Source organism: Amblyomma maculatum, chromosome 8, assembly GCF_055883805.1.
Source record: "Amblyomma maculatum isolate TAMU_Amacu chromosome 8, ASM5588380v1, whole genome shotgun sequence".
In the NCBI taxonomy this organism is placed as follows: domain Eukaryota; kingdom Metazoa; phylum Arthropoda; class Arachnida; order Ixodida; family Ixodidae; genus Amblyomma; species Amblyomma maculatum.
Genome location: NC_139351.1, coordinates 8,232,332 through 8,254,122, shown reverse-complemented (window position 1 = coordinate 8,254,122; position 21,791 = coordinate 8,232,332). Strand labels below are relative to the sequence as shown.

Sequence of the window (21,791 nt, the reverse complement as noted above, 5' to 3'; positions counted from 1 at the left end):
CTTGCACTTAAGCATCAAGACTCGTAGTCTAGAAAAGTTACGAGAATTTCTCAGGTGGTTGGTGCTTTTCACATGACATAGCCGGACCGTGCTAAGTAGGAGGTAGAATGGTGCGTTCGCTGACGTTTCTCTTCGCTTGTGGAAGTCGCCGAACCTTGGATCATTCAGTGGGCTATGTTATGTATGAGGCAAGTAAGCTAGGGCAAGTTTAAAGGAGCCACCAAAACGCGCGCCTTCCAAATACGACACAAGGAAGCCTTGTTTCACCCACTTGAATCCTCACCGCATCTAAGAATTGCGAGTATATCTCTCTGAGGAAGCATGGAGTGTCCGCTTCTTAAACCAGAAAAGAATGGCAATCTTGCTGAGCTGAGAGTGTCAGTATACATGTCGTGTGCGGTAGAAATATAACTGATAGTCTCAAATGTTTTTCTTTTTTTTGCTCTCGCCATTGCAGTTGTTTACACACCTAAACAATGTCCCTAAACGTTTCTGTCCGTGATACAGAGCATATTATTGAGAATCACTGTACGTATTTTGAGATCACAAACACCTCATCCACTCTTTCAGCCATTCTAGCTTATATAGAGTGCAATATTGTGGAATTGATGAAAACTAAATAGAAAATATGACGCTATGCGCCCTTTTATTTCAATGTTTACTGTTCCTTATACCTTTTGCCGAGAAATGTTAATGTTTTTCTTGCCATAAGAACCTTTTTTTCCAAGCTTTGAAAATAGTTTGGCAAATACTTAATTCCACAACCTTTTCAGCGAAGGGTCTGGTTAAGAAATGTCACGTAAAAGCCATCTTTTCTGCCGCTGTGCATTCCCACTACAGTCTCCCGTTGCGCCGCCGACAATGACGCTGTGTGAACAAGCTCGAGGCCCCCGCTGCGTTTCACAGCTGGAAATACATATACGGGTATTTCCAAACAGACGCAGATTATGTTTACAGAAGAGCATCAGTCCTTTACTATACTTCATCGGACTCGTCGGATCAGCCTGTGGGCTTTAGTGACTGATACTTTGTAGGCTACTTTGAAGCTGGAAAATCATGTATGTCCTTACTTACGCAGCACAGAGTGATTGGTATTTTCTTGCTTCAGTAATGGTCACCGTTCATATTTTTAGTCTTTTGGCAATGCCTTTTTTACGCTGCAGCTGTCTTCTTCGCGTCTTAAAAGCCGGTTTTCGTGCGCATCTAGTTAGTTTATCTGCTTTCCTCTTTGCGACATGCTTATTTTCGTTGCAGGTCCTCATTACTTTTTCTGCCTCTATATTTTCATTGCATGTTTGACGCTTCGATGCAAGGCTGAAAATTTTCAAGCGGAATTCGTTGAGTCTAAGAATGGTACGTGCAATCACAATGCGAGGCGCATGAGGTTGTTTTTAAAGTGTTTTGTTGTATTTTTATATTATTACAGGTATGGCATTGGTTGGTGGGGCTCTGCTACTAATTTATCACCTAAGTAATTTTCCCCATTTACGTGATGAAAAAAGTACGTCTGGAACACGGAAGGGCCTTAGTGATATTTTCGTATAGAAATATTCCATGAGTGGCTTTCTGTAAAAGACAAATAACCTTTCTCGTTCGCTCTTGGTCACATTTGTTAACATATGTATCTGTGTTTGGGTTGAGTTTGGCTTTTAAAGCTTGTCGTGGAAAGCAACTAGGCTTCGAGGGAAGATGCAGTGGAGGGTTCCGAAAATTGCGACCACGTCTGGTTGATTACCGTGGACTAAGCGCACAACACACGGGCGCTTTGGTTTTCGGATCTATTCAAAAGCTGCTTCTGTGGCCGAGAATTGATCTCGAGACCTTGGCTTCAGCAGTTTAGTGGCCAAGCCACCATGCCACAGTGGAGGGGAGTATTGGTTTTGAGAGCAGACATGCCTGCATTCCACTTAAGGGCTCAATCTTAAGTTAAATTCAATATTCGGTTTCATGCAGAAAATATATCTATATTAGGAATCATAAATACGGCGCACCTCGATGCACCATTTGAGTCACCTAGCACTATACAACAGTCTTAACTATGCCTCTATCAAGTGCCTCACATAACAGCGCTGATTTTTTCCTCCAATATTGTCTGCAAAAAAACCCAAGCTTCACACGCATAACTATCATTCTGCATGAAAAGGTGTTACATTGGACGCGTGCCTCAGACCCTTTCCACCTCTTCTAAAATGAGCGGACTTGACTCACATTTCGTATAGTATGTTTAATATGATATGAATGTTTTACTGTAGTGGAAACTTTGTTCAGATTCGGTGCCAACTTGCACTGCTCTCTGCATGGTTCAGATGTACCATGCCAGTTGTAAATGCACTGTATCGTTCTATAGACATTGCACTGTTAACCATCCTGCGCATTTTTAATGAATTTAATAGCGTCGGGTACGCCTGTGCATAAATGCACTGCTATACCTTTCTAAAAGCTTGACTCAAACACCAAAAGCACTTCTGAATCTGTACTGAAGAAATGCGGAAGTCTGAGTGTTGGTCCTGCACACGGTACATTGCGAGCCCTTTGTATAGCTTTTTTAGCTTTTTTCTAGCAAGGCCAGGGCTCCTGCCGCAGAGCAGAAATTTCCTTTGCTTTTCCCGTGCTAATTGCAGTATCTAGTATCTACTAATATCAGCGCAAGACAGCAAACTGGCACTCTTTGGCCTGAGTCGCCCTTGCACCATTAAAATTAACCATCATCATCAAGACAGTAAACGATAAGACTTAAACACGAGAGTGGAAGCGTGGGCGAGTTGGTGATGGTTCGATTGGTGCATAGCGCTAAAAAGACAAGGACACAGCGAGACACATAGGACGGGCGCTAACTTACAACTGAATTTTTATTGCAAGACCAGGCAATATAAGCACTTTCTTGACAAAGAAGAGGGGGAGACATAAAAGCGTTAAAATATAGGAAGCAATCAAACAGCGTTATCGTCAAACACGTTCACAGATTAGCAGACAGGTATTGCAAGTGGTGGGTTAAGTGCCTTTTCTATTGACGTCAAAGACTTGTATTATTCTATACCCCAAGACAAGCTACTTTCATGCGTTGAAGAGTGCATTGACCATCATGGCGCCACAGCTTTTCAAAACACCTCAGGGGTGTCGGTGCAAGGGTTCCTAGAACTCTTAACGATGTACCTTTCCTCAACGTTTTGTTCCTGGAATAGTACCGTTTATCTTCAAAAAACGGGAGTTCCTATAGGCCCTTGCATCGCACCAATTTTAAGCGATATCTTTCTGGCATCAGTGGACAGACAGTTAGATCAGATTCTGGATGGTTTTCCTGTCATAAAAATTTTTCGTTACGTAGACGACTATTTGGTTTTGACGAGTGTAGGCAGACCGGACGGTCACGCCACCGCACAACAAATCTTAAAATGCTTTAACATCGCCTTATCTCCCTTAACCATTATTACTCATGAGATGCCTGATGATCCTTCTATTCAATTTCTGGACATAAAACTGCACCTACAAGCACGTCACACCTGCTGGTCCTATGAACCACGAAGCAAAAAGCCGGTCCTTCCGTTCCATTCTGCTCATTCAAAAACGGTGAAACGTGCCATTGCTAATCTATGCCTCTCCAACGCGCTCAAAAAGACTTGTACACACCATACTGAGTTTAGTTTTCTTAAACAGTGCAATAGGCTAAAAGAAGCAGGTTACCCGCCCTATCTTCTGGTATCCGTCGCTCAGAAATTGCTGAACCATACACTATCTCATTTGGGAAAGGCTGATCCTAATGAACTTATTCCACAGAATGAAAAGAAAAACCAACAGAAAGTTACAGTTATCCCATATTGCCACACCCTTTCCCACAATCTAAAGAGGGCAATGAGCCGAGCCAAAGTGCGGGTGGTGTTCTCCGCTCCTGACAAATTATCAAACCTATGTAACCGCGTGAACCCTCGTGCTAATATAGCCAAAAAATGTGGAAAGAATCATAAGAACCAATATGTCTCCTGTAAAAATAATGTAATTTATTCTATACCACTGAAATGCGGCCGGAAATATATAGGGCAGACCGGCAGATGCCTTAATGACAGGTTACACGAACATAATAATGATGTCAGGAATGGTGTCAAAGGGCATCTTGCCTGCCACATTAATGAAAAAGAAATAGATGGAAAAACCAAGAAATGTCCCAGTTGTTATCCCGATTTTAAAAGGTCGGACGTCATTGATTGCCACAAAGATCAGCTTACAAGGGAAATCATAGAGGCGTTCAATATTTCATTGCAAAAAGATATGTGCATCAGTGCTGCCTCAGTGTTTTTATCTGACAAAGAAATGCAATACCTGTCTGCTAACCTGTGAACGTGTTTGACGATAACGCTGTTTGATTGCTTCCTATATTTTAACGCTTTTATGTCTCCCCCTCTTCTTTGTCAAGAAAGTGCTTATATTGCCTGGTCTTGCAATAAAAATTCAGTTGTAAGTTAGCGCCCGTCCTGTGTGTCTCGCTGTGTCCTTGTCTTTTTAGCGCTATGCACCAATCGAAACACGAGGGCACACCAGCGCTGAACTTCAAGCTCCAAATAATGTAACATCAACCCTACTCGTTGTTGTGCTCCTGAAAGTGTGGGTTTGGCGATGCAGCGTTGCTCGTCGTCACGCCCTACGCTGGCATGAAGACGGTAGGAACGCTAGACAATGAAAACACATCTCGCGGAATCTCGCGGACAAATATCGCGAACAGATCGCTCGCATGTGAAAGTTTCACAATGAACCAAAAAGGTTTTCGCCTTAAAGCATGACTCAAAGCACGTTTTTTCTTCACCGCTTGGTTAAGGATCTTCTTTAGCTATCCATAGTTCAGATCAATGAAATATGAAGTATCAGAAGCCTTCATAAATGGAAAGATGAGTGCTCAGAAGACGTCATTTAAAGTCATTTCACTTGTTAAGAATTTTATTTTTAAAAATTATTTCTAGAGTAATAAAAAAATGGTTTTTGTGAATGCAAATTCTACCGACGAATATTTATTTATAGTTCCCGCGATGAGTTGCGGCAGAGGAGGAAATTTGGCTTTTTATGCCAGTATTTCATTTATATCTATTCTGCTCTTATCTGTTGGCAGTTATTTCACAAGAGTACTCCATTGGCTCATTATGGAACAACGTTGAGAGGAATTACACTAACTTCAGTAATATAAAACAGCTACAAAAGCTTCATTCTACAATTTATTTCATCCAGTAACAAAATTTATTTATATTTACAAATTTACACGAGGCTTATAATTAAAACTATTTTGAACCTAATGAATTGCAGGTATGTGCATCTTTCACAACAAGACTCTCGCGCAGCGTATTCCAACTTATCTACAGGATCCCTGCGTACAAGCTATATGCATGCTGGTGAACGGCAAAGCCGCGGTTTTTCAAATTACGTAAGTGTTAAATAACAAAATGTGTACACAAACATTTTTTTTGGTAAATCTTCTGCTTATATTTTGTGTTATTAGGTTACTATTCATAAGTTTTTCTGCTTCATCATAGATATTTTAATGCTCACATTCTGATCTTCGTGAGCATAACCACATTCATGCAATCCCTTACATCACTTCTTTATTTTAGTTTTCAGGTGCCACACAATATGTACAGCTTTTTTCATGTGTGCACACACTGTAAGAAACGTGTATGAAATAAGAGGTACTTTTAAAGAAGGTTTCAGTTCCAATAAAAAAAAAATATTGGTTGTACAAGACTGATCGGAATGAATTCAGGAAAAAAACCTGGTTTCATAATTACGAGATCAAACCTTGGCTGCCAGGCAAACAACTCGGCGCACAAATTTCATTAGCTCAATTTTCTCTCGGATTCTTACTTGAATATTAGATGCATCATTAACTGTAAGCGCAATGGCATTCCACCCACGAAATCGCTACCCGAAGAAGGGGTGCGTAACAGTTTTGATAAGAAAAGGGATAATGATTGGGGCCACATAGAGGTCTATTATTGTTTACTATGAGCATATAGTAGGCCAAATGAGAATGAATAGTTACACCCTGCTACATTGGTATCTATTATGAATGCTATCATTGCACTCACTGTTTCGTTGGCTAGACAAAGAACAGTACTAGGCCAGCTTTATCAATGCAATCGAGTATTGCCAGTTCCTACAAATATATTTTCATATAATGCTGTTATGAAATCTTTCATCTTAAGATTACTGTTATTTTACAGAAAGTTGAGCTTTGCGCTATAGGTTTTTACACTAAAAACGCGAATAGGAGAAGGATCGAGCTAAAATTACACGTTATTCTATAAACTGCAGCAAGAAAAGGCCTCTGAATGGCAGAAACGCATAAAACAAAAAACGAAGTATGAAAGGCCACATCTGTCAATTTACAGAAATGTTTTAGCAACTGCAAGCTAAAAAATCCTAAAATCAGAGAAAAATGATGAACAGAACACATGTCGAAACGCAGCTTCCGGCGTTCGTGGTCAAACCCGGGTACTACTGTGCTGGAGTACCCGGGTTCAATCTCGACCGCCGGCGGCTGCGTTTCGATGAAGGCGAAACGGAGAGGCGTCCGTGTGCTGTGTGATGTCAGCATGCGTTAAAGATCCCCAGGTGGTCGAAATTACTCCGTAGCCCTCCACTACGGCTCCTCTTTCTCCTTTTCCCCTTTCCCTCCCACCTTCCTACATTCCCTTGCGGCGCGGTTCAGGTGTGCAAAGATCAAGTGTGACAGATACTCTGCCTTTGCTTTCCTGTGAACCAATTATTAGTATTATTATTATTATTATTATTATTATTATTATTATTATTATTATTATTATTATTATTATTATTATTATTATTATTATTATTATTATTATTATTATTACACATAGCAGAACCAAAAATTTATGCGACAGGCGCCAAAAAACTTTAGTATTTTCAAAACCTTTCAAAAGCATCACTAGTAACCATTAAATGTGGCTCCATACTGAAGTTCTGATACGACGTTATTTTACGCCATTGCATAAGGTCCCCATGCCGCAAAAAAGCTGGTGTAGGGCTTGCCGAGCCTTTACCGCGAACATCAGCCAGAAGCAACGGAACAAAAAAATTTACAGACCCATGAGATCGAACTCGGTTTCAGGGACATAATTTCGTATCACAAATATGACGCAACCGTTTATTGCGCAGCGTTCAGGCAGGTGTGATAATATTTCGCTCTTTATGAAGCATCAATCTTGTATTCATGTTGGAGGCCATTTTGCGATAGGGATTTGAACCGGCGACCTCTGTATCTTCAATTATATGCCTTTATTTGTAAGTATCATTCGAGAACGGACACAGATAGTCCGCCTTCCTTACCCCAAACACATTGAACAAGAAAGTATAATAAATTCGCCAATACTTGTTGTATTTGCGATGATATTGAACCATATTTTTGATGCTACAGAACAGCTTTTATGTGCACCATATCATGAAGCCTGGTATCCTGGTACTTTATTCTAAGCGAGCTCCTCTATATAAAAAGTTTTGGCATACAACGGCTGAAAACCTTTGTTTATATATGATACACGCCACATTTACCCTATACCACAGGGCTTAGATTTTTGAACGCACGTGAGTCCAAGTGATGACTGGTAAAACCAAATCATAAGCATGGAGGAAAATTTAGAGCGCTGTAGTGTGTATAGCATATTATACTTCGCATTAAACTAAGTGCCTTTGGTACACACACAGAAATGATGATTCATTTTCCTCACCGCACGCCGCCTGTATGTGCATCTTGGCCGAGCTAGCGAAAAGGAAGAAAATACTGAACGTTCCAGTTTACTAGATAATGCTAGGTACATGAACTCACCACGGGAGGCCAATGAATCCTATGTGAAGCGGCAGTGGTCGTCCTCCACCCGTATGGTTTGCGGGAATTCATACGACGGGGTGAGTAGTCCACCAAGCTTAATCTATAAGCATATAAAGCTGCACCCTCCTCAATATCAGCATATATATATCTTGTGAGAACCAGAAACGCAGGCCTTGCCTCCAAAGCTCTAATGGCTATTCATAACATGAACAGAAGGTTTTGCCATGTCACCTGAACAATTCTTCAGCCTATCGAGCGCAGGCCACGTAGGAGAAAATACGCTGTTACAAACATATGTCCTTAGAAATACTTTCACGTGGTTTTCGCAGCGATATCAGCCCGCAATGAGCAGTAATGCTGGGTACAAACAATGGTACGAAGGGAGCAAAAAAAAAATCGCATCTCACCGATCTCAGCTTAAAAACGAAGAACAATACGACATATATGGGACAGCTAGTGAAAGAGTATAAAGGCTCTGCCTCCGCCGACCCTGACTATACTTCCGGGATATATTAGTTCGCTTAGAGCACAGCTACCAGTGCGAACAACGTTTTCTGTTAACAGATGCTGATCACAGTTTTTGTGTTCGGCGTGCATGAGCCGAAAACTCTACGGCGGCACTTCTTTTAGACATGCAACTTATTACACTAAAATTATGTTATATTTAAATGAGCTGGCCGATCAAGCCTTACGAAACACTGAAAAACACTCTCGCACTTTGCAGTTAAGATTGTCGAATTCACCAAGTTCCAAAAGCGAAATACACTCCTGCTTTGCAGTGAACATTGCCATCTCTTTAAGTCCTTTGCCGCTTCTTCATTTTACCAATTTAAACGCGCCAAATATGCTGTCTGGTAGAGTGCGGCCAAGGTCCGCTAGCGCATAGTCGGGCGAATCCACCAGGCAGCGTTATAGAACTCTGTATGCATTCGCGCTACTGCACTTAGGCAGACTTAAGTTCCAGCAGAACTTGAGACAAGTTGCAGTTGTGCACTTGGATAATGCCACATGCTCATGAGGGGGACTGGCCATACATGTAAATGGGCGCCTCTCAAAATTTGTCATCTGTGTAAACATTAGAAGACGACGATGAACAGTCTTTTTCGAAAGTGTAGAGCCTGGGGGGTCTACTTCTGAGGCGTGTAGTGGCGCTGGTTTATCATTCGAGAAGGTCCTTCCGATTGGAAATGATTGGGCAAAAAATCACTCTCAAGTAATTTGGAACATTGGAAATGCATTACAAGCCGCAGGAAGCGGCTCAGAAGCAGACTACCTGGGCTATACATTTTTAGCAGACTGTACAGGAGCGCATGTCCATCTCCATCGTTTTTCAGGGTTTTTGTCTGCGTATTTCGACGCAATCCAACGTCATGCGGTGATGGATCTTGATTCTGTGTGGCATTCCAACACACTGTGGGCGACCTCCCTGAGTATTTTCGAAAAAGCCCTATAGCGAAGGTACCATATGATGACGTAGTGAAGGCGATTTTCAGAAGCACATCTACCGAATATCTAAACGATTACTATTAGGAGCCGGTTCATTATCAAATCAGTCTACGATGAAGACAAATGGTCAAAGACGGAAACACACAATTTTCATTCTGCCTGTGCATTGACTAACCCGAATCAGGCAACCTAATAGGTACGGTGTCTTTGAAACTAGACGCCCTAGTGTCTAACGAAATTAGAGACGTTCGGGTCAGCAGGCGCAAACGTGTAGTTGCGGTTGATGTTCGGCGTGTGCCTACGCTCGTGTTACTGTGGTTCATCATTGAACAGGAGAAACATCAGTCCGGATAGTTATCCTGCTCACGACGCGTATTCTACCGGCGTCACATACAAAGTCGACAAGGCTATACCGAAAGATGGTCGGCCCATAATTGTGAAGCCAACAACGAAGGGCATAATGAATCTCCCTGCTTCATGTCTTTGTAAATAACAGTGCATGAATATCATTTTCAAAGCCGGCAGCATTTCACCGCATTTTATGTAGGCCATGTCGATGCCATTCAAATCTGTATTTGTTACCGCCGCTTGCATGCAGCCTTATCAGTTCAATTGTAGCGCTCAGAACAATTCGGTATTCTTTTTTGCTCATGCATGTTGTCGTTAGACGCAGCTTTATCAGTTACTGTGGCGCGAAAGACGCGCAGAAATGAGTCCCGAAGATTCTGGCCACTCGCGTATGTTTCTATAATATTCTACGTCGCACTAGTCAGTTCTTGCGACTTTATCTAGATGTTTCGGCGCCGCCTTTAAATTGATCATTCACGTGTGGGACGGGTATTCGTAATTCAACGACCAGCAAGCACGTTTGCTGCGATCACCACCGCGAGTTGTTCAGTCATTTTGAGGGCGCAAGTCAGCCGAATAATGAGTTAGTTTCACTACTATTACGCCTGTGTCCTCTCTTGGTGCCTATGGCCTTGCCAGCACTACGTGACATCAGGTGGAGGTTGTGAATCCCAAAACCATGTCATACCCCGAAGATGGCACCCGTCGAGCAGAAAGCACTCTTGGATTTCGTCTTTCCCCCCTGCGAGCCCCCCTGCTTCCAAGGATACTCGAATGACGATGTGGAAGGCTGGCTCGACCTATAAGAACGCATGGCGACGTTCAATCCAGGAGCGACGTAGCGAAGCTAAGGCAAGTCTGTGTTACTCTTTTAGGATCTGCCCGTATATGGGTTGAAAATCACGAAGCAGCTTTGAAATATTAGGAGGTTTTCGAGAAAGAGGTTTTGACTGCCTTTGCACGTGTCGTCCGGAAGGAAAGAGCCCTGACCCTATTTCAATCAAGACTTCAACTCCGGAATGAGCCTGTCCTAGCTTACATTATGGAGATAAAGCGCCTCTTTCACCGCGACGACCCTAACATGACCGAAGAAGAGAGAGTAAAATTTTTCGTGCGAGGCATTAAAGAGTCGCTTTTTTCAACACGCCAGAATTCCACCAAAAACGCGGTGGAATTTGAATGAAAAGCGTCGACCATCGAAAACACGATGGGCACCCGAATGCGCCACTACAATAGACCACTCCAACCGATCTGTGCAAGCGCCTACAGCAGCGCATCTTCGAGGGGAGAGAACTTTCAGGACCTCATTCGCGAGATCTCGCGAGAGGAATATCGAAGGTTGGTAAATTATTTAGGGGAATCCCCCAAGGAGGAGAGCCGAGCTGTATAGCTTTCCTTTGTAGCTGTATGGCTGCACTTGGGTGAATGCAATGAGTAATCACTCCCTTATTACAATATCGAAGGTTGCTGCCATCGACCCAACAATCCCAGGTGGGGACAAAGTCCAGCGGGCACTGAGCGTACCTGAAGCAACGGCTCTGACTGCTCCAGTGCAAAAAGCAGCAGCAGCGATAACCTATGCTGCTGAAATACGTCGTCCTGCTCCTAGATGTGATCTTACAGGTTCTCGTCGCTACCATCCTATTCTCGAAAACGCCCCTTGACCCCCGCGAGCCAACCCTGCCAACGACCAGCAAGCTCCACAAAATGCGACGCCTGGAGGACGTCTAATAACTGACCACTATGTTTCCACTGCGGTGAGGCCGGGCCCATCTTAAACCACTGCCCTTATAGACGCATCGTCCTGCGCGCCTTCGCCATCGACGCCCCATGACCCCGTTCTGGCGAACGACTGGAAGAAATCGAGGACTACTAGCGTAGAGCAGAGTCACCAGTACCGCTATCCATCTCCGCACAGTGGCCGATTTGCGTCGCCAGGCCACAACTATGATGACAGTGTGCGAGGAAGGTCCCCTAGCCCCCGTAGCGGTAACCAAAGGCAGCAATCTTTGCAAGTGATGTTACTCAACCGCAAAAATACGAAGAGCCTTCGCCACCAATGACGACTACAACGACACTGCCATTTCACCGTTGCACCACACAACATCGACAACCAACCGACTGGAGTTGAATCCGATACCACCGCCTAACGAACTGACAAAGGTGTACACTGGCAACTCCCACAGTACACGACGGAGCCGAGATCGAACACCAAGGCAAACACGTAATGTAAGGCACAAACAAGTAACCTTGAAGTGGCTATCGATGGTCACACGGTTACTACCTTAGTGAACACCATAGCTGATTATTCTCTCGTCAGTAGACCGTTCGACGCCCAACTCAAGAAAGTTACGACTACTTGGGATGGCCCGCTAATTCGCACCGCTAGTGGTAATCTGATTACTCCGTCCGTGTGATGCACCGCATGAGTGACAGTAAATGGTCCCACTTATCCTGCCTGCTTCATAGTATTACACAACTGCTCCCAAGACGTGATATTGAATATAGATTTTCTCAGCGAACGTAAAAGCGATCATTGATGCTCAACAAAGCTCATCAAGCTTTTGACGTCTAAACCCATACCTACTACTACGATTTCGATGCAACATGCCCCTCTAAATGTTCTCGATGAAGAATTACCATCCTGCCTCGATCAAGCGTAGTGGTTTGTATGGGTAGAGCAGACATCGATATCACACAAGGCGTCGCCGAAGGAAATAGCCAGTCGCTCTAGGAGCCAGGACTAGTCATCGCAAAAGGGATCGCCAATATGCAGAGAGGACAAGCTCGGGTGCAATCTGACGCCGACTGCTTTTCGTGGGCCCCTTTTTTTACGCGCCTCCGAAGGGAAGACGACGGCAACACCTTCTTGGGACTGGTAAGCACCAGCTGTTTTGCGCAGCAGCAGCGCTCAGACCCTCTGTTGAGAGACCAGGTGAATTACCTAAAAGGTAAGACAGTTGCTGCTCCTACGGTCTTCAGGCGCCAGCTGTCGTCCTTGTGAAGAATTTCGCACCCAACAAGACCACACACCTCCATGTCGTACCTAAGGAACTTCGAAATAAAATTGTGCATGCGATCCACGTCGAGCCTACAGCAGGCCACCTCAGGATGGTGCGAACGTTGCATAGGATCCAATATATGTATTACTGGCCATGGGCAATTGTCGATGTTGCCCATTACGTGAAAACCTGCCGTGAGTGCCAGCGGCCCAAGACGCCCCCGATCAGACCAGCTCGACTGCAGAACCCCATACCGCCCCCGAGCAAACCCTTTCAACAAATTGGGATGGATCAGCTCGGCCCCTGTCCGACATCATCTGCGGTTAAAAATGAATCATCGTGGCCACTCACTACCTCACGCACTACGTCGACGGAAAAGCACTGCCAAATGTTACCGCGGCAGAAGTCAAGTTTTTTGTCCAGCGCATTCTCCTGTGACACGGCGCCCACGGAATGCTCATCACGGACAGCTGAACAGCATTTACTGAGCAGCTCAGTCAAGCCATCTTGGAGTGCAGCCAGACAAGCCACCACAAGATGTCCGCCTACAACCCGCTGATAAATGTACTTACAGAGCGTCTGAATAAAACTATTGTGGCCATGCTCGCCATGTACACCGACGTCAAAACACAAGATGTTGGATTCCATCCTACCGAACTTGATCTTAGCGTATAACACAGCCGTCCAGGAGACAACCAGAGTAACTCCGTTCAAGCTTGTGTACGGTAGGGAGCCCACGACGACGCTCGATGTGATGCTGCCGCATGTGAAAGAAGACAACCTCGACGTCGCCGACTACCTCCAGCGTGCAGAGGAAGACGACTTGCCTGACTGCACATAAAAGACCAAACGGACCGACGCCCGACGATACAATTGGCGACGACTAAAGGCACAGTACAAGCGGGGAGACCTAGTCTGGGTATGAACGCCGATCCTCCGTCGCGGACTAAGTGAAAGGTATTACGCAGGTACTTCAGGTGATACAAAATCCATCGCTGAGTCAGACAACTGGACCATGAAGTAATTGCCGATGGTACAACAGCCTCCCAACGGCGACGTGCGCGCCCAGAAATCGTACATGTTGTACGCCTGAAGCCGTATTAGGTATGGTAAAGAATCCGTGATCTTTACACTTTCTAATATTGTTGTGCAAAGTTCTCTATTTAATGGATGGCAGTCCCATTTACGCTGTTTTCCTGGAGCACTTGGCGGATCTGACATCAGTTTCGCAGTCATTGCGCTGGCGTGTTCCCTGGTTCTGTGATGTGAAGACCAATGGCAGCGACCACATTCCTACTTATCCGAAAAATATTTCCTTGATGAGGGCGCCCCAGCTAACCTAGTATACATCGAGTGAAAACTATTTCTAAACATAAGGGGGAGACGTAAAAACCTTAGCTGTGGCTTAGCTTTAGTTAAGCCTGGTAGTTTGCGAAAGCAATAATAGCATGACTACGCTATAGTTTTGTTGCCGTTCTTCTTCTGTTTCCTGAACGTGTCGTTGCCGCCTAGTTGCATTCCTACTTTCTTGACTGCAGCGTGAGCACGTCGAGTAGGAGTCTTCACTGTTCAAAGCGTCCATTACATTCCATTCGGAGCCATCACCGGTTGAGGACGATTCAAGAGAAGCGTGACGCGCTCGTCTAGCTGCATCCTGAGCGAGCGGTTGACCGACAGGCTGTTCCCGTTCTTCATGTGTCTCTGTAGCCCGCAGTCGATTCCTGCCTTCATCAAGACTGCGTTACTTTTCTTTCTATTTATCAGGATGGTTAGCGAGTGCTTCAGCTGAGCAAGCGCGAGCATTTATATACCCATCGTTTTCCTGCTCCTCCTCTCAAGTGCGAGAGAACAGGTGACCGAAGCGCCTCCACACGGTAGCAGCAGGGCTCCAGCTGCAGCGCCCCGTGCCTACCGACCGCCACCACTCGACAACTCGACTTGGTAGCCCATCGCTCACAGTTGGTATGACGTCAAAGTCACCTTAAAGATCAAACGTGCCTACCGACCGTGGCTATGCGACGCGCTGAAAATGGGAGTAGTATTGCTTTCGCAATAAACATTTCGAGAGCACTGTGCAATCTATACTGCAGAAAATAGTTGCTGCTGCATACGGGGCATCGCTTTGGGATGGAGGTTCGATTCTCGGTTGAAATCCGATTTTTATTTTTATGACGACATTAGTTTTTGTTTTGGGCTATGACGTATAATTTAACTGGCAGATTTAGTGGCACCGAACCAACGAACGTCGACAGTATGGTCCATTACAGGTTTAGGCTTAAACATGCCATGACTGGCATGATGCCAGACATTATACCTAGTGCAATAAACGTTGCTAGAATTTACACCACACCGTTAAGTACGCGGTGACTGATACCAAACTAGAACGTCTGCATTCTCTTCGACAGAGAGTAGAAAGGCGACACATAGTCAGTCCAGGTGCAATTACACAATCTGCACTGTCCCACCTTAGCCCCGACGCACCAGAAGAGCTCATAGCCACTTTTGACCCGGCGGTGTGGCTCTTAAGAAATAGAAGACCGCTCGGCTGATACCCCTACTAAATGCTTGCAAATCTTCGCTGGAGACCCCATCGTACACGCCAGTAGCTTGATTCAGTTGCGTGAAAATTCTTATGGACAGTGGGATTTGACACGATTTGAGTGGTATACCTCGAAAACTATAAAATGTATCTTGTGGGGAACAACCTTCCATCGTCTCCTGTATGTCGCTTTCCCCTGCGGTAGTTACTCTAGCTACAAATCGATGGTGCCAATGTCAGTACTTAACATAAACTATCGAGAGATGGAACCAGTGTTTCGGCAGCACGAGCGCCAGCAGGTTTGTCACTCCGCACGCGAGTGGAAGGAGACGCCTTCGGCGTTAGGAATTTCGGCTCCGTCTCGCTGGCATGGCGAGTATGTGTGGGAGTCATCCCGCCTGCTCGTCCCATCCGGCCTTAGAGATATCTCCTGTCCCAGCTTGGGAAAACATTCGCCGTAATCTTGCTGGTTAGGCCGACGACCAGATTTATTAGCTCATGAAATGTCTGTGCGTTGTCAACACGTGTTGTTTCCTTGCTCAAAAGAGCACAGCACGGCCTAACCGGCGTATGCTCGGCAGCGCCCGTCCCGTCCATCCAAGCCGGGAAAGCACATTTATTCATCTAATATAACTGTACAATCCCGGAGCAATGGCAATTTCCGGGGGGGTCGTTACTTTGTTGACACCATCGTTGATCTCCTACCCATGGTTCAACAAGTGAAATGAATCAAAAGCTTGTCCATGGCACTCTTTTTCTTATGTGAAAGATCCGTATGACAGTCTAGCCTGTGAAGACATGCTTGGTGTGCTGGAGACTGGGCCTCAGTGGTCCGATAGTTGTTGGTTGGTTTGTGGGGTTTAACGTCCCAAAGCGACTGAGGCTATGAGAGACGCCGTAGTGGAGAATTCCGGAAATTTCGACCACCTGGGGTTCTTAAACGTGCACTGACATCGCACAGCACACGGGCGCCTTGCTTTTCGCCTCCATCAAAAAACGGCTGCCGAGGCCGGGATTTATCCCGCGTCCATGGGAACAGTAGTCGAGCGCCGTAACCACTGCGCCACCCCGGCGGGGGTCCGATGGTTGTATAGATAGAGAGCTATCTCACCAAAAGATCAAATTGCACTCAGTGTGAGCATTGCCCAGCACGTGCGCATTACACATGCCATGGCGTGCCGCGGGGTTTGTCCTCACCCTACTTTATTTATTCTGGCACTCATCGCCGTCACAGAGAAGCTGCCTAACACCGACCAGATATTCATGTGCGCCGATGACATCCGCACTTGTGCCTCTTGTGTGGCGCGTCTCGAGATGCGTGCAAGACTTCAACGGATAGGAGTAAAAGCTTATTCGTATCTTCAGAATCAATTTATGATTGTTGCTCCAGGAAATGCGTGCTAGTAGCATTAGCACTGAAATTTGTAAATTCACATCATTCCTACTGATAATCCCATCATTTCTTACGAATTCTAGCGGACTGTAACATATTGTCACGTGGCTGTGACAGTGCCGTGATCACAAAAGAACACACAGGCGTAGAAGCACTAAAATTAACTTAGTATTGGGCTGACTTGCACCCTCGAAATAACTCAAAACTCGGCGGCGGCGATAGCAGCTCAAACGTGCTCGCTGGTCGCCAAATCAAAAATGCGCGTCACACATGTCAACACTCAATTTAAAAGCTGCGAAGAAACATCTAGATAAAGCCGCAAACTGTGATTAGCGCAACCTAGAAGATTGCAGAAGCATACACAAGTGGTTGTAATCTTTCAGACATATCTCAGTGCACCTTTCGAGACAAAGAAACTGACAAAGCTGCTTCCCGCGAAAACGAGCATGAACAAGCAAAGAATACAGAATTGATCCGCTTGCTTGAATCAGAGTGATAAGGCCGCATGCCGGCGGCTGTCGAAAAAATAACAAATAAAGATTTGAATGGTTTGTGGCAATATCCTGGAGCGGATTGACCTACGTCCTGCTGCTAGAATTCTACAGCATCATATTGTGCTTGCGCTTCGGCAGACACAACATTCAGCATTTGCAGAGGTCATAGCAACGCAACAGTCGTCCGTCTCGAAACTGTTAACCCCGGCACCACGATCACCCTCTTCACTGTTATGCCTGCTATTCCCATATATGCACCTTCCCATTCCCGGCATAGCAAAGAAGTCAAATGTAACAACGGCAGCCCTCAAGCAATTGTATACACTGTCCATGCCGCGCTTTCACTATCTCGGCCCTACTTACGTCTATATGAATGACTCAGTAACCTCTACTAGTCCTAATTGCGCAGTGGTTTGTCATTGATGCAAGAGATGCTATAATTTAGCACCCAATTTCACTAGGGCGACGTTATCTTGGGCGAAACTTGGCAGACTTTATGGGCTGTAAAGAATACCTCATTCAAAAACCTCTAAAATGGGTTCTGTGCATTGGCTCTAAAGCTGCCCTACAATGTCTTCAGTCTTCCTTGAGTCATGCTGACCATGAGCAACTTGCAGCAGATGAGCGACATCTGCACCACAAGGCAGTAAAAGAGTGTCTTGAGATTATCTTCTAGTGGCTACCAGGCCTTAGATTGCATTGTTGGCAACTAGTTAGCGACGATGCTGTGCGATCGGCTCACGATACTACCAAATTTATTGAGACACCTCTGACAAGAGCCAAGGCAGCAAGGCACCAACAAATGCTAGTCCGAAGCTTGACTACAGAATCGTGGTCTACACAGAAGGCCAGACATCCTGATCGCACCACTCTAACCGCTTACTTGAATTGCAAATATTATTCAGCTTCCCCCGATACTATCCTACGCCGTTGCAGCTCCTGTTGCTGAAGGTGGCATTTTCAAACACCTATTCCCATGACATTGCAGTAACAGACTTTCCACCATGCAAGCAGTGCGGTTATATTGAAACTGTAGGGCACAATCTGTTACTGCCCTCGGTTGGAGCGAGAAAGTACTTTACTGGCTGCTATACTCCGCCGCTTGGACTCTCCTCCTCTTACAGAAGTAAATATTCCGGAAACTTGAGCAAACCCTTCAACACAAAGGAAAGCAGTGCTGGTGCTCCCGAATTTGTCAAAGGACTCAAAGGAATTAAAAGTACAATTCTTGATTGTGTCCACTCTATCCCAGGTGAAAAGCAAGGCGCCCGTGTGCTGTGCAATGTCAGTGCACGTTAAAAAACCCCAGGTGGTCGAAATTTCTGGAGCCCTCCACTAAGGCGTCTCTCATAGCCCCAGTTGCTTTGGGACGCTAAACCCCACAAACCAACCAAACCTTATCATACTGCCTACGGACACGTGAAAAAAGGCATTTCTTATAAACACTTTCTTTCCTTGTTCTCTCCTTGTACTCCTCACAATTTGTACAGTAGCCTACTGGGCATCGCCTAATTAACTTCCCGGTTTTTCCGTTCCAGTGTTTCTCTTCTCTTTTCTGCTTCAGCGAAATCGTTATAGGCTATAGTTTATTCCTTCTGAGACACTAATCTGGGCCTTAGAGTCAAGAAATGTCGCCTAAAGTTTCCTGTTCATGTACAGTAGCATTACACGCTACACGCTAAAAAATTCAGGGGCACTTTGGCTGACTCTAGTGCTTCAAAGTGGAAGCCTTCTCCGCCGCGCCGCTTAGGCATTGACTGAGAGACCGTTCGTAATTGACTAGAATTGTGACAGATACTGCGCCTTTTCTTTGCTGTCTGTCTTAAACGCCGCTGATTCCTGCTGTACTGCGTTTATTTCTATATGCGCTCTGTGGAGCGAGTATGAGCCGAGAGGAGGTGAAGGGTGGCTGTTCTTGGCCCTACAGGGCTGGGACGGTGGGTCAACGCCGTTTGCGGTGGGGCTAGCCAGCCACCGCATTTTTATCTGCTGTAAGCCATCCTTGCACCCGCCACCGCTTAGGTGGTGGACGACGGCTGTTTCGGCACGCGTCTTTCTGTCCCTCTTCTTTTATTGTGAAAGCAATACTACGCTAGGTTTTGAGCCGTCAGCGTGGTCCCGGAGATAACCACGTTTGACCTTTAGACGACCCCCGTAGTGGCATCACACGGAGCGGAGGAAAAACTGGAGACCAGCTCGACTCGTCGGCGCGTTCCCAGGGTAACCACGGCGCGCCGCCCATCTGCTGCACGCCGCAGCCGCGAGGAGGCGCTCGTTGTGGTGACGTCATACCAGCTTCGAAAAAAAGGGCCCCCAGCTCGGCTCGTCGGCGCGGTCCCAGCCAGGGTAACAACGCCGCGCTTCGCACCTGTGCTGCGCGCCGCAGCCGTGACTATGTTGTTTTCAGATTGAATCAATTGTACAGCATAATGAAAATGCCATATATAGCAATGGGCGAAACTTCGATGAACATAAGCTTTACTAAGAGCACCACCAAGTACACCACAAGCCAATCAAAGAGTAGCCAAGGGTATTGCTTTCGCAACCTACCGGGCTTAACCAAGCTGAGCCTCTGCCAATTTTTTTTTTTCCTCTCTATTTTCTCTCTTTTGTCCGCGCGAGGCAGCGGAGTGGCTCAACTACAGAGCCAGTAGCAGGCCCATGCATTTTCTTTTATTTCTTCCTACAGCCACAACAACAACGTTCGAGGAAGCGTCAAATGAAAGGCGCGGCACGGACAACAGGATGGAACGCCCGGCGGGTCTTCTTCGTATATGCGTGAATCTCCTGGTGACGTCATCACCAGTTACGACGTCATGACCCGATGTGACGTCATTATCACGTCCGGTTATTACATATGATCGGATTGGACGACGCATCCGGTCCTGACGTCACAGCCGATTACGTAATGGTTACCTAGCCTCTTTCTCATTTCTTCGGCCAGATGAAGTGTGAGCGAATTATTCTACAAAGTGTGTACGTAATTAATTATGCGCTTATGGAAATGTAAACTGATTCGTGCTCTTATATAAGCGCTCTTTGAGTCTAACTTTTCTTGTGTCTCTTTAAGTGTTTTCCAGCGTGAAACGCAATTGCTAAGGTTAGCGAGAGCTGCAATGCTATTAACTGTTAGCTGTTCATTTTAAATCTGAACCTCAATAGAGATCCTCAAACATGTATATCATTGCACTGTTTTCTCACAATGCCGAATATTGACAGTGTACCTATGAATCGTAATAGTCAAAGCAGGACAGTTGCTTGAAGGAAAGCTCACACAGTTCAAAAAGCAGGGCGAGCGATTATAGCGTCCTGCAAAAGATTGGAAATCTAAAGCGTATTATCGCACTCACTATAAGTGGTCGCGTAAGCATCTAGCACTAAATACCAGCGTTATTTCCAACAGCTGCCCTGAACAGGAGGCTCCACAAGGTGGAAACTGCACAGAAAATCCCGGTGAACAAGACGTCTTCCCGTGGTGCTGCCCGAAATATGAATGCACATAAATTTCACATGGACAAAAAATAAACCTAGCGCAGCTAACTGAGGAGGCAGTACGCAAGACTTCGTAACTTCGGATATTAGTACACTGTTGACAAGGTTGTAATCAACCTGATTTTTATCCTCAATAAAGCGTTTTGGAACTTAGTGTCTACAATATAAAACATCCATGCCAACAGTTGCCTGGCGTTTCCTCCCCTCTTATATTACGCAGTGACTCTTAGGTGACTTAAAAGAGTCCCGGATAAGACCGGCAGGTTTTCGCTGTTGTCACGAAATCGGCGCCCATTTTCATCAAGCCGGTACGGCGCGAGGCCCGCACGGCGTCGCGTGGAAGGCATGGAGAGAAAAGCTCCTTCCCCGCGCGGGAGAGCGCGTAGCTTTGTACGCGTTGCCGTCACCCTCTTTGTCATTGCCCGGGGAGGACGGTGGTTCATCGGACTGGAATCAGCCAGAAATTTCCAGCACGTTCTATGGGACCTGGCCAATGGCGACGCGCGGCTCGACGGGAGAAAGAGAGAGCGCTATAACCAGCGAAGCTAAGTGTGTGTGCGCGCTAGCTTTGACGCGTGCTAACAAACAGACGCGGCGCGCCCTATTTAAAGAGACCGCGCCGTCTGATGAGTCAGTCAGTCAGTCAGTTCGTCAGTGTTTTGCGACGTGCTCGCCTGTGTTTCGGCTGGACTCCCGGGGATCACCCGCTGCTGGCAAGCCCACGGACTTTCAAGGGAGCGGCGCTCGTCTCGTATGGCGGCCACATCGTGACTCTTGAAGCGTCGGACTGCAACAGTGCCAGGTGAACAATTTGGTGTTTGTTTATGTCTATCTCGTGTTTGATCTGTTGTAAAGCCTGTGTTATTGAATCATTCTGTAGTTGCATGCTTAGCGTTTGTATTCTGTGAACCTCTCGTCTGTGTATTTCAAGCGATCTTGTGTATTCCTTTGTATCGTCTCTTGCTGTGCATAAATTGTGTTTGTTTGTTACTTCTGACTCCGATCCTTACTCTGGTTTGAACCGGCGACCGCTGGGCACCAAACGACCACCCCCTTCTGTCACTACAAGGTAGTTGAATTCCGGCTGAGCTTGCCACGCAAGTCAAGGGCATCTCCTTTGCGACCGGAACAGCTACCCCCACTCACTCTAAGCGTGTCTGGGAGTGTGCGCACCGTTAAGGGCGCATCGTTAATGATAACCCCTCATAATTATTAACGGGTGGCAATTATTCTGGCGTCCGCGACAGGACGTTTG

The 21,791-nt window shown here is 45.9% G+C and overlaps 1 long non-coding RNA gene across 1 annotated transcript; it reads left to right on the top strand.

Annotated features, from left to right (window-relative positions):
- The first annotated feature begins 1,232 nt into the window (after window positions 1-1,232).
- LOC146180496 (uncharacterized) lies at window positions 1,233-20,647 on the top strand. Its single transcript, XR_014700367.1, has 3 exons — window positions 1,233-1,353; window positions 5,287-5,404; window positions 20,448-20,647. It is a non-coding gene; the product is annotated as an uncharacterized LOC146180496 (long non-coding RNA).
- Window positions 20,648-21,791: the final 1,144 nt, after the last annotated feature.